At 35.3% G+C, this 12,197-nt stretch overlaps 1 pseudogene; it reads right to left on the reverse strand.

The window, feature by feature from the left end:
• LOC142519704 (uncharacterized) overlaps positions 1 to 12,197 on the reverse strand; it is a 101,304-nt pseudogene that overhangs the window by 3,594 nt on the left and 85,513 nt on the right.

Here is a 12,197-nt window from a genome sequence, read left to right on the forward strand (position 1 = left end):
TATATCACTTGTGTTAAAGAGGATCTCTTTATAAAGAATCAACACAAGTGGTTCATGTGTGTGCAACAAGTGTTTCAACTCACTTTTTTGGGCCATATATGATTTCTTTTTGGCCTCTTTCCTCTCATTTTCTTTCCTCTCTTTTTCTTCCCTCTCATTTTTCTTTTGTATGGCTATCTCACTCTTTTCATCACTCTTTTTTTCAGCCATCTCATTTTTGTTTTCAAAGGCCATCTCACTTTTTAGTTCACTCTTTTTTTCGGCCTCATCTCTCTTCTTTCTTTTTAAATGGTCCTCTAACACTTGCTTTGGGGACAAAGGAAGTAATACAATGGTTTCCTTCTTCAATACAAAGGAGTACTTATTCTTGTATCCATCATGTGCCACCCGCCTATCATATTGCCAAGGTCTACCCAACAAGATATGACATGCATGCATGGGTACCACATCACACAAAACCTCATCCACATACTTCCCAATAAAAAAAGGCACTAGCACTTGTTTTGTTACCTTCACTTCCGCACAATCATTCAACCATTGAAGCCTATATGGTCGAGGGTGTTTTAGTGTAGGTAAACCCAATTTCTCCACCATTTCAACACTAGCCACATTAGTACAACTCCCCCCATCTATGATTAAGTTGCAAACCCTTTGATTCACAAAACACCTAGTATGGAACAAGTTCTCTCTTTGGTTAGTCTCCTCCTCCTTGACTTGGGCACTCATGATACGCCTAGTCACTAGTGCTTCACCTATAACCGCCTCATATCCCTCATTAGGATCCTCTAACGCAGGCATCTCATCATCGTCACTCTCACTTTGGGACTCATATTCACCATAGTCATTTAAGATCATCACCCTTTTATTAGGACATTCACTAGAAATATTCCCTAACCCTTGACACCTAAAACATTTAACATCTCTAGATCAATTAGAAGGAGTTTCAGATTTACCTTGTACTCCTTGCTTAGGCGCCTCTGGTTTGGTCTCAAATTTGGGCTTGGTCACCACCTTATTCTCCTCACGCTTCACCGCATTTGATCTCCAAGAAGATGATGAACCCCCAGTTTGATTGGTGCGGCCAACTCCACGCCTTTTGAGTTGTTGCTCCACTTTTATGGCCATTTGCACCATCTCGTCTAGATCCAAGTGGTGCCAGAGCTCCACTTGATCTTGAATTTCCCTGTTCAAACCACAAAGAAAACGAGCCATGGTCGCCTCACTATCCTCCTCAATATTTGCCCTAATCATGACTATCTCCATCTCCTTATAGTAGTCCTCGACACTCTTCAACCCTTGCCTCAAAGTTTGTAACCTCTTAAACATCTCCCTATAGTAGAGATTGAGCACAAACCTTTTCCTCATGACCCTCTTCATCTCATCCCAAGATTCAATAGGTCTCTCATTATACCTCCTTCTAGTGGTCACTAGTTGATCCCACCAAATGAGAGCATAATCTAAGAATTCCACCACCGCCAACCTCACCTTCTTTTGTTCGGAGTAGTGGTGACACTCAAACACAAACTCTACCCTCTTTTCCAACTCTAAATACGCCTCCGGGTCAAATTTCCCATGGAACGATGGAATTTTCATCTTAATGCTACCCATGTTACCATCTTCCCTATCCCCATCATATCTATCCCGTACGGCTCCTCTTTTTCCTCTGCCGTATCCTCTACCTCTTCCATTCCTACCCCAATTTTCATTTTGACTCTCCTCATCTCCACCCAAGTCATACTCCTCATCCTCTCTCCTCAAATCCTCAGGTTTAGACTTACTCCCACTAACACCAACCTCAAGCTTATCCAACCTTTCATGTAACGACTCCATTTGGGTCGAACGGAATCGGTCGGTATCTGCAACAGCTGGCTCTCCGCCAAGTCCAGATGATGAGTCAATCGCTGCACATCAGTCTCAAGCATGTGTCTAATCTCACTAAGCTCTTGTTTCTCCAATCTTTCCTTGGCTAGTTGCGCTTTCAAAATCGTGACCTCCCTAGTTTGATTATCTATGGTAAGCTGACGCATACGAAGAGCAGCCTGTGCGCGGGTACGAGGAGCAGCCATTTCCTAGGATAAAAATGGAAGTAAAACATCAGAATCGTATCAAGGATAGAAAGGCACAAATAGTAGAAACAAAGTTGTCGTGGAAAATTTTTCGATACTCAGAGTTTGTGGAATGATCGTGTAACGCCCCGAAAATTTAAAGGTCCACGCGAACCACACGCATGCAATTATTAAATTCTCTTGTATTTTAATTAAATATTTTAATTGCATAAAATTAATTATGGTGTGCATATTTGCATGTTTCAAATATAATTTTCTACATTGTTGCATAAAAATATATTTTTAAAAGGTTATTCGAGTTGCGATCGAGGAACGGAGACCGAGGGCTGAAAAATAGAAAATATTTTTATTGGTTAATTTTTTTAATTATTTAAATTAAGGGTGATGATTTTTCTTATTTTTGAAAATAAGGGGGTTTGAGATGATTTTATACGTCGAGACTTAATTTTTATCGGTGTTGGATTTTCATCAAAACTACAAACGTAATGGCAACCCGCTAATAAATTCACAAACTTATTTAAGCAAAATTATTTTTAATATTTTAATTAAATACTAATTAAGCACTAATGAGCCTAATTATATGCTTAATGGGCATAAGCCTAATTAGTAATTAATTAACTATAAAATATATTAAAAACTCTCCCCAAACCTCATACTTTGACACGCCTCTTTACTGAAATTGCACCCACCAAAACACACGGCACACTCACACAATTGAAAGGGGATTTTCGGAAAAAGCTCAAGAGAAATTCAAGCCAAGGTTCTTGTCCGTTCTTCGCAAATCGTCAACGATTTTTCGTGCGTTAAAAACGAAAAGGCACGCCATACATCTTTTTTTCTCGTTCATCACATCATATTATTGTTTAAATTATATTTGAATGAAAAGCATGAGGTTTTTATGAATATTTTTGAAATATTGCATGTACATGAGGTAAACTTGTGAATTATTGTTCCAAAAACATGAATATTATGTTAAAAAGGGGCTGCCATGATTAGGTAAGGTTTAAGGGTGGTTTCTAAATGTTTTAAAGAGTCCTAATCACATAAATAGGCTGCACATGAAAACAATCAGAAGCTGGAACGTGGGACGAAGAACAAAGAACCGTGCGTGTGTGTTGTGGTTCAAGGGGATCGAGAGTTGTGCATGGGGCTTGGGGGCTGGCCAGGGCCTGTTGGGGGCTTGGCCAGGGTTAGGTTTGAAGGCTAGGTAGGGTCCTAGAGCGGCTAGGGTCGAGAGAGGTGGCTGGGGAAGAGTCCACGTGAGGTGAGACTCTCCCCCATGCGCTGTGCTCTGCTGGGTTTCGGGAGGGGGCTGCAGCGGGGTTAAGGGCGAGCTGGGTAGGTCCATCAGGGTCCAAGGGTCATGGTCAGGGGTCGGGCAAGGGGCTGGAGTGGCTGGGTCACTGCTGGCTCGAGGAAACAATGGAAGTCGTGAGGAAGAGCTTGAACGCGCAGCTGCTGGTGTGGCTTCGTGCAGAGCTTTGCTGCTTGGTTCAGGGGCTCGGGCTGGGGGTGGCTCGGGTCTGGGACTGGTCTAGGGTCAGTAAGGGTCATGGGTGCTCAATGGTTAAGGGCTGGTAGAGTCCTAAGGTGGCTAGGAGTCTTGGTGAGGGGAAGGGGATTCACGCACATACAACACATGCAATTGGGTTGGTTTCCAGGAGGTTTGTTCGTGGGTTAGAGTCATGTTATTTGGGCTGGGCGTGCACATATGGTCCCTAGGTGGGTTGGCTAAGTTTTGGCTCAAGGTGGCTCGGGCGTGGCTCGAGTAAATTAGGAGATGGCTCAGTGCAATCGATTAGGTGTCGAAACGAGAAATTAAAAGGTTAAAATTGAATCCATGGGTCCACGGGGATGGCTCATGACTTGTAAGGGTAGAATAAATCTTAAAAATTGTTATGTTTAAAATTTGGGATCAAAATATTGAGTTTTGGATTTATTCGGAATTTAATCGTTGCACGAAACGCTAATTAACGAGTTAATTGAAAAGTCTAGTTTATGCTTTATAAAATTATGAAAAATTACGTTTAAGCTTAAACAAATATTAGAAGTCTAAGTTTTTAATTTTGGAATTTTATATTAAGGTTTGGTTTAATTCGGGATTAAAACGCGTTAATACGTCTTATTTAAAGATTAAATTAAAAGTCCTCGATTTAAGCTAAATAAAAATATGGAAAAATTCATGTAGGCTTAAATAATTATTTGGGACATGTTAGAGTCATGAAATAAAGATAAAAGTCGAAAACGTAAAATGTCGAGTCTAGGGGTAAAACGGTCTTTTTACACCTAAAAATTAGTAAACGTCATGGCAGTGCCCTGAATGCTGTTTTATGTGCTAATATGATTATTTTTTTTATAGTTATGGATGTTTGTGGAATTTTTATGTTAAAACGGATATTTTAAATGTTTATGAGATTTTATATGTTAAAATGATATTTTAAATGTTTAAGGAATTTTAGATGGTTATGATTTATTATGTAAAAATGTTATTTTAAATGTTTTGAGGTTAAAATGTCATTTGAAATGTTTATGAAATGTTCATGATTAAATTATGATTTTTAAATGTCTATTTGATTTTTATGATTGAGGGAAGACAGTTAAAATACATGTTGCATGCTTGGTTTCAAAATGAAAATGTAAATATTATTCACGATTTTTATAAAGTGATGTGAATGAAAAAATGTTGAAGGAAATGAAGTGATTGTGACTAATTCGTTAATGGTGGCGACGTCGTGAGGGTTATGGTCCCAGTGGGAGCCCGACGATCGTGTTTCCATTATCGCGAATATGAGGTTATGAGGATATGAGGTTTGAGGTAAGAATGAGAATGTCGTGAGGGGAGAAGGCCCCAGAGGGAGCCCATTTATGGGAGAAGGACCCAGAGGGAGCCCCGACGATCGTATTTCTATTCGATCATGATAGGCCAGGGCCCAGTTGACCGGTGAGAGTGTTCTGGTGTCCCCCGCCGCCCAGTACTGAGGTTTCACGTAGATGGATCCATCGTCATGTCATGTCATGTCATGTCAGGAAAGTTACAATTAACGATCTGAATTCAACAAAGGAAAAAAAAATGGAAATGTTCATGATTATGTTTAAGGTTTTATGTCATGTCATGTTGAGGAAAAGGAAATTTATGTTTGCATGTCATGAAAATGTTTATGTTTAAAGTTTTATGCATCATGAAAATGTTTACGAAAATGTTGTGTTTATGCATCTTCATGAAAACGATATTTTAAGTACAAGTATTTTTCACCGTTATATGTTGACTGTATTACGTATTACTCGTTATAAAGATTATGGTGTGTTGAGTCTTTAGACTCACTAGGTGTGATGGATGCAGGTGAGTTTGAGGGAGGACTTGACGGGTGATTTGACTGGACTGAAGGCGCACACAACCCGAGGACCAGCGCTTCTACTTTTTCCGCATTATGACTTTTGACTCATGCTTTATGATTAAAGATTTTTAAGTTTATTTATTTATGCATTTGAGAGATTTTTGAGAGGTTTAGTATGGGCTATTCTTTTCAAATTATTGTTTTTTAGGTTTGGTAAAATGTTTGACTATTTTATGCTTTAAAATATTTTCCTTTGGATTTTTAAATAGCAGTTGGATGTTTATTTTTAAAATGATATCAAAAATATTTTATGGTTCGGCCGATGCTAAGTGAGGTTTAAAAAAAAAAAATTTCTAGTACTTTTAAAGCAATAAAAAGGACAGGACGTTTCAGTTGGTATCAGAGCAAAGGTCCTGTAAAGGGTTGTGCCACCATCAGTACCAGAAAGATCAGTCGTCAAGCCTCAAGTTGTAAGTTTTACATGCTTTATATGATTTATATGTTGTCACCTGCATGACTACATGAATTATATGTTTACGTCACATGTTTAATAGCTTCATGATAATATATGATTTATATGCTTTGGAATTTTTTTATATGTGATACGATATGAAATGAAAAATTATTCGATTTTAACGCATGTTGGTTTTGTGGTGGAATTGGACTATGTTGTTTTTTGGGTTTTAGTATTGACATTTTACTTTTTGGGTTATAAGTTAATCATGAATATTTTGAATGCTTTGGGACACGTAGATTTTCTAAGAAAATATTTATGATTCGTGGTTACTAGTTGAATTAATTTTTGGGAATTACTCATAAGTAATAATGATTTGAGGATTACAACGACTTTGGGAATAAAAAAAATGTATAAATTGGGATTTTAAGTTTTGATGAAAAGGTAATATTGGTTATAGGAATTGATTTTTGGGTAAATAAGTTTAAATTATCGAAATTTATGTTATGGGAAATCCGTAGAAAAGAATTAAGAATGCCAAGAACTTATGGGTTAATCGTAGGATTTCGAAATTAAGGACCACTTAAGATAATTTTTGGGGAAATTAAGAATTAATTTTGAGATTTTTAAGGAAATTGGGGACTAATTTAGCAATAAGCGATAATTTGATGGTTTAATTGATAAGAATTTTGAGGATTTAGACTTTTAAGAATATTTGAAATCTTGGGATATATTGGGTTACAATGTTATAAGGAATTTTAATCAAGAGTTTTTAAGGATGAATCGGTATTAGGCTTGAAAAATCTAAGCGTTAGCAGATGCGTTTGGGATTTTATAATTTAAATATGATAAGTCGACGAACATTTTTGGGGATAATATAGGGAAAGTAACATACGATAAGTGTGGTCATCTATTTCGAATATTGGGAATTTTAAAAAAAGTTGAAATTTGGGGTTATAATAGTATAGCACTAAGTTATTATGGGTTTTCTTAAGTTGCAAATTGCAAATAAGGATTTAGAAGACAAAATTACTTGGGATCAAAGAGACGTAAGGACATTCTAGAACTTAAGTTTGATCAGAGTAGCGCAGCGGAAGCGTGGATTTTTGGGATACTAGAGCTAAGTATAAACTTTGGGTTATTAAGGATAAGCGAATTTCGAGGACGAAATTCAATTTAAGGGGGGAAGATTGTAACGCCCCGAAAATTTAAAGGTCCACGCGAACCACACGCATGCAATTATTAAATTCTCTTCTATTTTAATTAAATGTTTTAATTGCATAAAATTAATTATGTTGTGCATATTTGCATGTTTCAAATATAATTTTCTACCTTGTTGCATAAAAATATATTTTTAAAAGGTTATTCGAGTTGCGATCGAGGAACGGAGACCGATGGCTGAAAAATAGAAAATATTTTTATTGGTTAATTGTTTTTAATTATTAAAGTTAAGGGTGATGATTTTTCTTATTTTTGAAAATAAGGGGGTTTGAGATGATTTTATACGTCGGGACGTAATTTTTATCGGTGTTGGATTTTCATCAAAAATACAAACGTAATGGCAATCCGGCTAATAAATTCTCAAACTTATTTAAGCAAAATTATTTAATATTTTAATTAAATACTAATTAAGCACTAATGAGCCTAATTATATGCTTAATGGGCCTAAGCCTAATTAGTAATTAATTAACTATAAAATATATTAAAAACCCTCCCCAAACCTCATACTTTGACACGCCTCTTTTCTGAAATTGCACCCACCAAAACACACGGCACACTCACACAATTGAAAGGGGATTTTCGGAAAAAGCTCAAGAGAAATTCAAGCCAAGGTTCTTGTCTGTTCTTCGCAAATCGTCAACGATTTTTCGTGCGTTAAAAACGAAAAGTCACGCCATATATCTCCTTTTCTCCTTCATCACATCATATTATTGATTGAATTATATTTGAATGAAAAGCCTGAGGTTTTTATGAATATTTTTGAAATATTGCATGTACATGAGGTAAACTTGTGAATTGTTGTTCCAAAAACATGAATATTATGTTAAAAAGGGGCTGCCATGATTAGGTAAGGTTTAAGGGTGGTTTCTAAATGTTTTAAAAAGTCCTAATCACATAAATAGGCTGCACATGAAAACAATCAGAAGCTGGAACGTGGGACGATTTTCTAGAATTTGATCTAAAAATAGTAGTGGGAAATGTTCTTTTCAAGTTGCATCATTTAATTTTTTATAATCAATACATATACGTCAACTAGATGGAATCCTAGCTTGTAATAACTCCCCCTTTTCATTTTTTATAACAGTGATGCCTGACTTTTTAGGTACTATTTGTGTTGGACTTACCCATTTACTATCTGAGATTGGATAGATAATTCCAGTATCTAATAGTTTTAATACTCCATTCTTAACAACTTCCTTCATATGTGGATTTAACCTTCTTTGTGGTTGTTGATATGTTTTAGAATTTTTTCCAAGTGAATTTTATGTGTGCAAATTAAAGGATTTATACCTTTTATATCTTTCAAAGTCCATCAAATTGAATTTTTTTATTTTTTAAGTAATTTAATTAAATCTTCTTCTTGATTTGGTAGAAGAGTGGAATAAATTACAATAGGGAATATTTTGTTTTCACCAAGAAATACATATTTCAATTTTAATGGTAAAACTTTTAATTCAAGTTTTGTATTATTATCTTCTTTAAAATTATTTTCAGATTCAAAACTTTCCTTTGAAAAAACTTCAGATCGTTGATTTTCTTCTTGTATATTTCCTTCCACAATTGTTTCTATTTCATTATCATAATCATTTTAATTATTACTTGGTTGTTTACATAATTGAACACATTAAATTCTAGAGTCATATTTCCAAAAGACAATTTCATTATTCCATTTTGACAATTAATTAAAGCATTTAAAATTGTTAGAAATGGTCGTCCCAATATTACTGAAATTTCATTATGTACTTCTATTGGTTGTGTATCCAAAACAATAAAATCGACATGATATATGAATTTATGAACTTGAACCAACACATTTTCTACAATACCTCTATGTATTTTGATTGACCTATCTGCTAGTAAAAGAGTAACATAAATGGGTTTTAATTATCCTAAATTAAGTTTTTCATAAATTGAATAAGGAAGTAAATTCACACTTGCTCCCAAATCTAAAAAAGCTTTTATAATACATGAAATTGTTGGACAACTAGGATATTTATATTTTAAAATAGAATTATTTTGTAGAATAAAACTTACTTGTTCAGTCACGAATGCTTTCTTTTTCACATGCAATTTTCTCTTCAGAGTACATAAGTCTTTTTAAAATTTTGCATATGAAGGTACTTGTTTAATGACATCTAATAATGAAACATTTATCTTTACTTGTTTAAAAACTTCATAGATATTAGAATCATTCTTTTTTTTTTTTTATGATTTGTTAATGCATGAGGAAAGGGGGGAGGTTTATTTGACTTATTTACTATCTTATTATTTATCATTCACTATCTTATTCTTAGAATTTAAGGTATCATCATTTTTAAAAGTATCAGGATTAACATCCTTACTCTTTGAATTTAAACGATCTGTTGGGGATCGATATAGATTTTAGAGGGGGGTGAATAAACTCGTTCCTTCGACAGAAGGTATCAATAAAAGACTTCGGTTTTTACAGTACAACACTTGTACACAACCACTTCAATAGAACTTATCCTTTGCCTACTGAAACTCTTAGTTTCTCCAAACAATGAAACGAATACAGCAAAGTTCTGGAAAAGACTCTTTTCCAGATTTACAATCTCTTCTCAAAGATATAGTAACGTGAATATGTTTGTAGAGAGAGTGAGAAACAGTCAGCACAATATGACCTCAAAAGATCAGATAACTAATATAAAGCATGTGCTGATTTTCTGTATATTGAGATTGAAGATGATAAAAAAATCCGAGTGCTCAAATCAACGTTTGTATGTTAAAGAATATGCTCGTAGTTTTTGGTAACTTTTAAACGTCATTGATATTGCGTATATATAGAAGCCTTGAATCCAACGTCTATAAACAAAATGACTTCTTTGACTTCTGATAGGATCAGCTTTATTACCTAAAAAGGTTCCTGCAAAAAGCTTCAGAACAATCAGTCTTGTTATATACCACATTTGGTAAAACGTATTAAATGACTTTGTTCAGCATTTAATGATACATTAAATAATTGTACTTGGTAAAGTAACGGTAACATTTAATATAACAACGATAGGTTCTGATTTAGTAAAAGGCAAGTTCTGCTTCTGCTTTTCTAAACTGATAAGTACTCGAAGAGTACTGCTTTGTTAAGGCGATACGCAAACTTCTGCTTTTATACTATCTTCTGATTTTACTAACGAGATCTACTGGTTTATCATCACCATAATTAAATTAAGTCTATCAATTTTCCCCTTTCCGGTGATGCCAAAACCTAGAAGTTAGTATGAAGAAGAGAATAATTAAATCAGAAAAGATAGCAATTATAACCAAATGAATGAGAGGTAAATAAACAGTAAATCAGAGTTTAAAAAAGTATTAATCTCAAAGATTAATCATCAGTCCCAATATCTTTTAAAAGTTCATCACCATCATCTTGAGGATCCTGGCTTCTGAAGGATGATTATGCTTGATGATGTCCTCCCGATCTACCTTCCTCTGTCCTTACTTCTGTTTTACTAACTGCTTCCCCCTTTTTGGCATCAAGGCGAGTTAGCAGTTCATCCATGAAAGAGGATCGGTTTTAGGTGTTCTAAGGTGCAACGGAAGTTCAAAATTTTATTTTCTAGCAAGAAAACCAAACACCTCATGTACTAGGATGTGTAGCAAATACAAAACACAAAATATGACATTCATAGTGTGTTTAGAAGATATACCTATCAATCACAAAGGATTGATGATGGCTCCAACTAAGGTGTAAACACCTTAACTCTTGAATGGCAAGACAAATCTACAAGCTCTCCTCCTTTGAGCACTCCTTGCTCAAATATTAAGCCTACCACCAACTAGATAGATCCCTTTTTGTTTGCACTAGAAAAATAAAAGGATTTTTAAAAGAGAAGAGTATGAATTCCTCAACAACTTGAAGAAAATTTTTTTTTAGAGAGAATGATGCTCAAATTTCGGCCATTGCAAGTGTCATGAAGGGGAGGATGAGTTGTCTTGGTTGTGGGAAAAGCTAAAACCACTTTTAGCATGTCATGCAATTTTTTAATGAAAAAGTAATCCCCAACTCTTTACCTCCCTAGCATGCTTTTGACTTGGGCTTGTAACTATTACAAGGCCCATGGACTTTTATTTAAATGTCTCAAACACATTTGAGCCCATTTAAAGTTTACTTGATTTTACCCAAGCCCACTAGTTTAATAATTATTTCTAATTGGGCTCTACAAGGCCCAATGTTATTTAATTAATTCAACACTTGAATTAATTTAATTATTTGGACTCTACTAGGCCCACTAGTGTTTAATTAATTCAACACTTGAATTTATTTAATTTAGTCCATAATAATGTTTATGAAAATCACAATTTTCAAATACATTATTTATTTGGCCAACTTTTAATTTAAGAACACATTCATAAATTAAAAATTACATTTCCCTCATAGAAGTCATACTTCTATTTTTCCTTACACTTATAAACTCCTTTGTAAGCCGTTCAACACATTGAACTATTTTAACTTCTCAACGGGATCTAGAAAGCTAGTACTTGTGTGGCCCTCAATGGTTCATTGATACAACTAGCCGTGGGTTCACATCTCCGTGTGATTCGGACTAAACATGTCCTTATACGAGCATACCCCAATTGCTCCATTCTTACTTATCAACTCCTTGATAACAAGAATGTCAGAACTCAAGTCTGATAGTACCCAACCAATCATGTTAAACGCCTAGCAGCATCGCTTACATGATTCTCTAGGTATCAAATGAAAGTGCTTGCAAGAACCATTCAATTATGGTTAGCGTACAGTACGGTCCATACCCGAAGGTAAGCGGTGAATCCCCGACTACAATGCATCGACTCCTATATGTTTCGACAGAACACGCAACCTTGCCACCTGATGACCCCATGAGAGTCGGTAAACAAGTCAAGGTGTAATTCTAGCAAATAGAGTCTCAATGTTGTCCCGGGTCATAAGGACTAATGGTGTACAACCATAAACTAGGACGTTTCCACTCGATAAGTGAGAACCACTTGGAAAGTCCTTTATGGAGGGTTGTTCAGTGCACTCTACAAGGAGCACCTATCTGCCTGCTCGGACATCACAATGTCCCTTACCAATGAAACATGGTACTCACATCGCAGATACTAGTCTCGAACTCGAGCGGCCTA

This window comes from Primulina tabacum, chromosome 11 (assembly GCF_025594145.1).
Source record: "Primulina tabacum isolate GXHZ01 chromosome 11, ASM2559414v2, whole genome shotgun sequence".
NCBI classification, from domain to species: domain Eukaryota; kingdom Viridiplantae; phylum Streptophyta; class Magnoliopsida; order Lamiales; family Gesneriaceae; genus Primulina; species Primulina tabacum.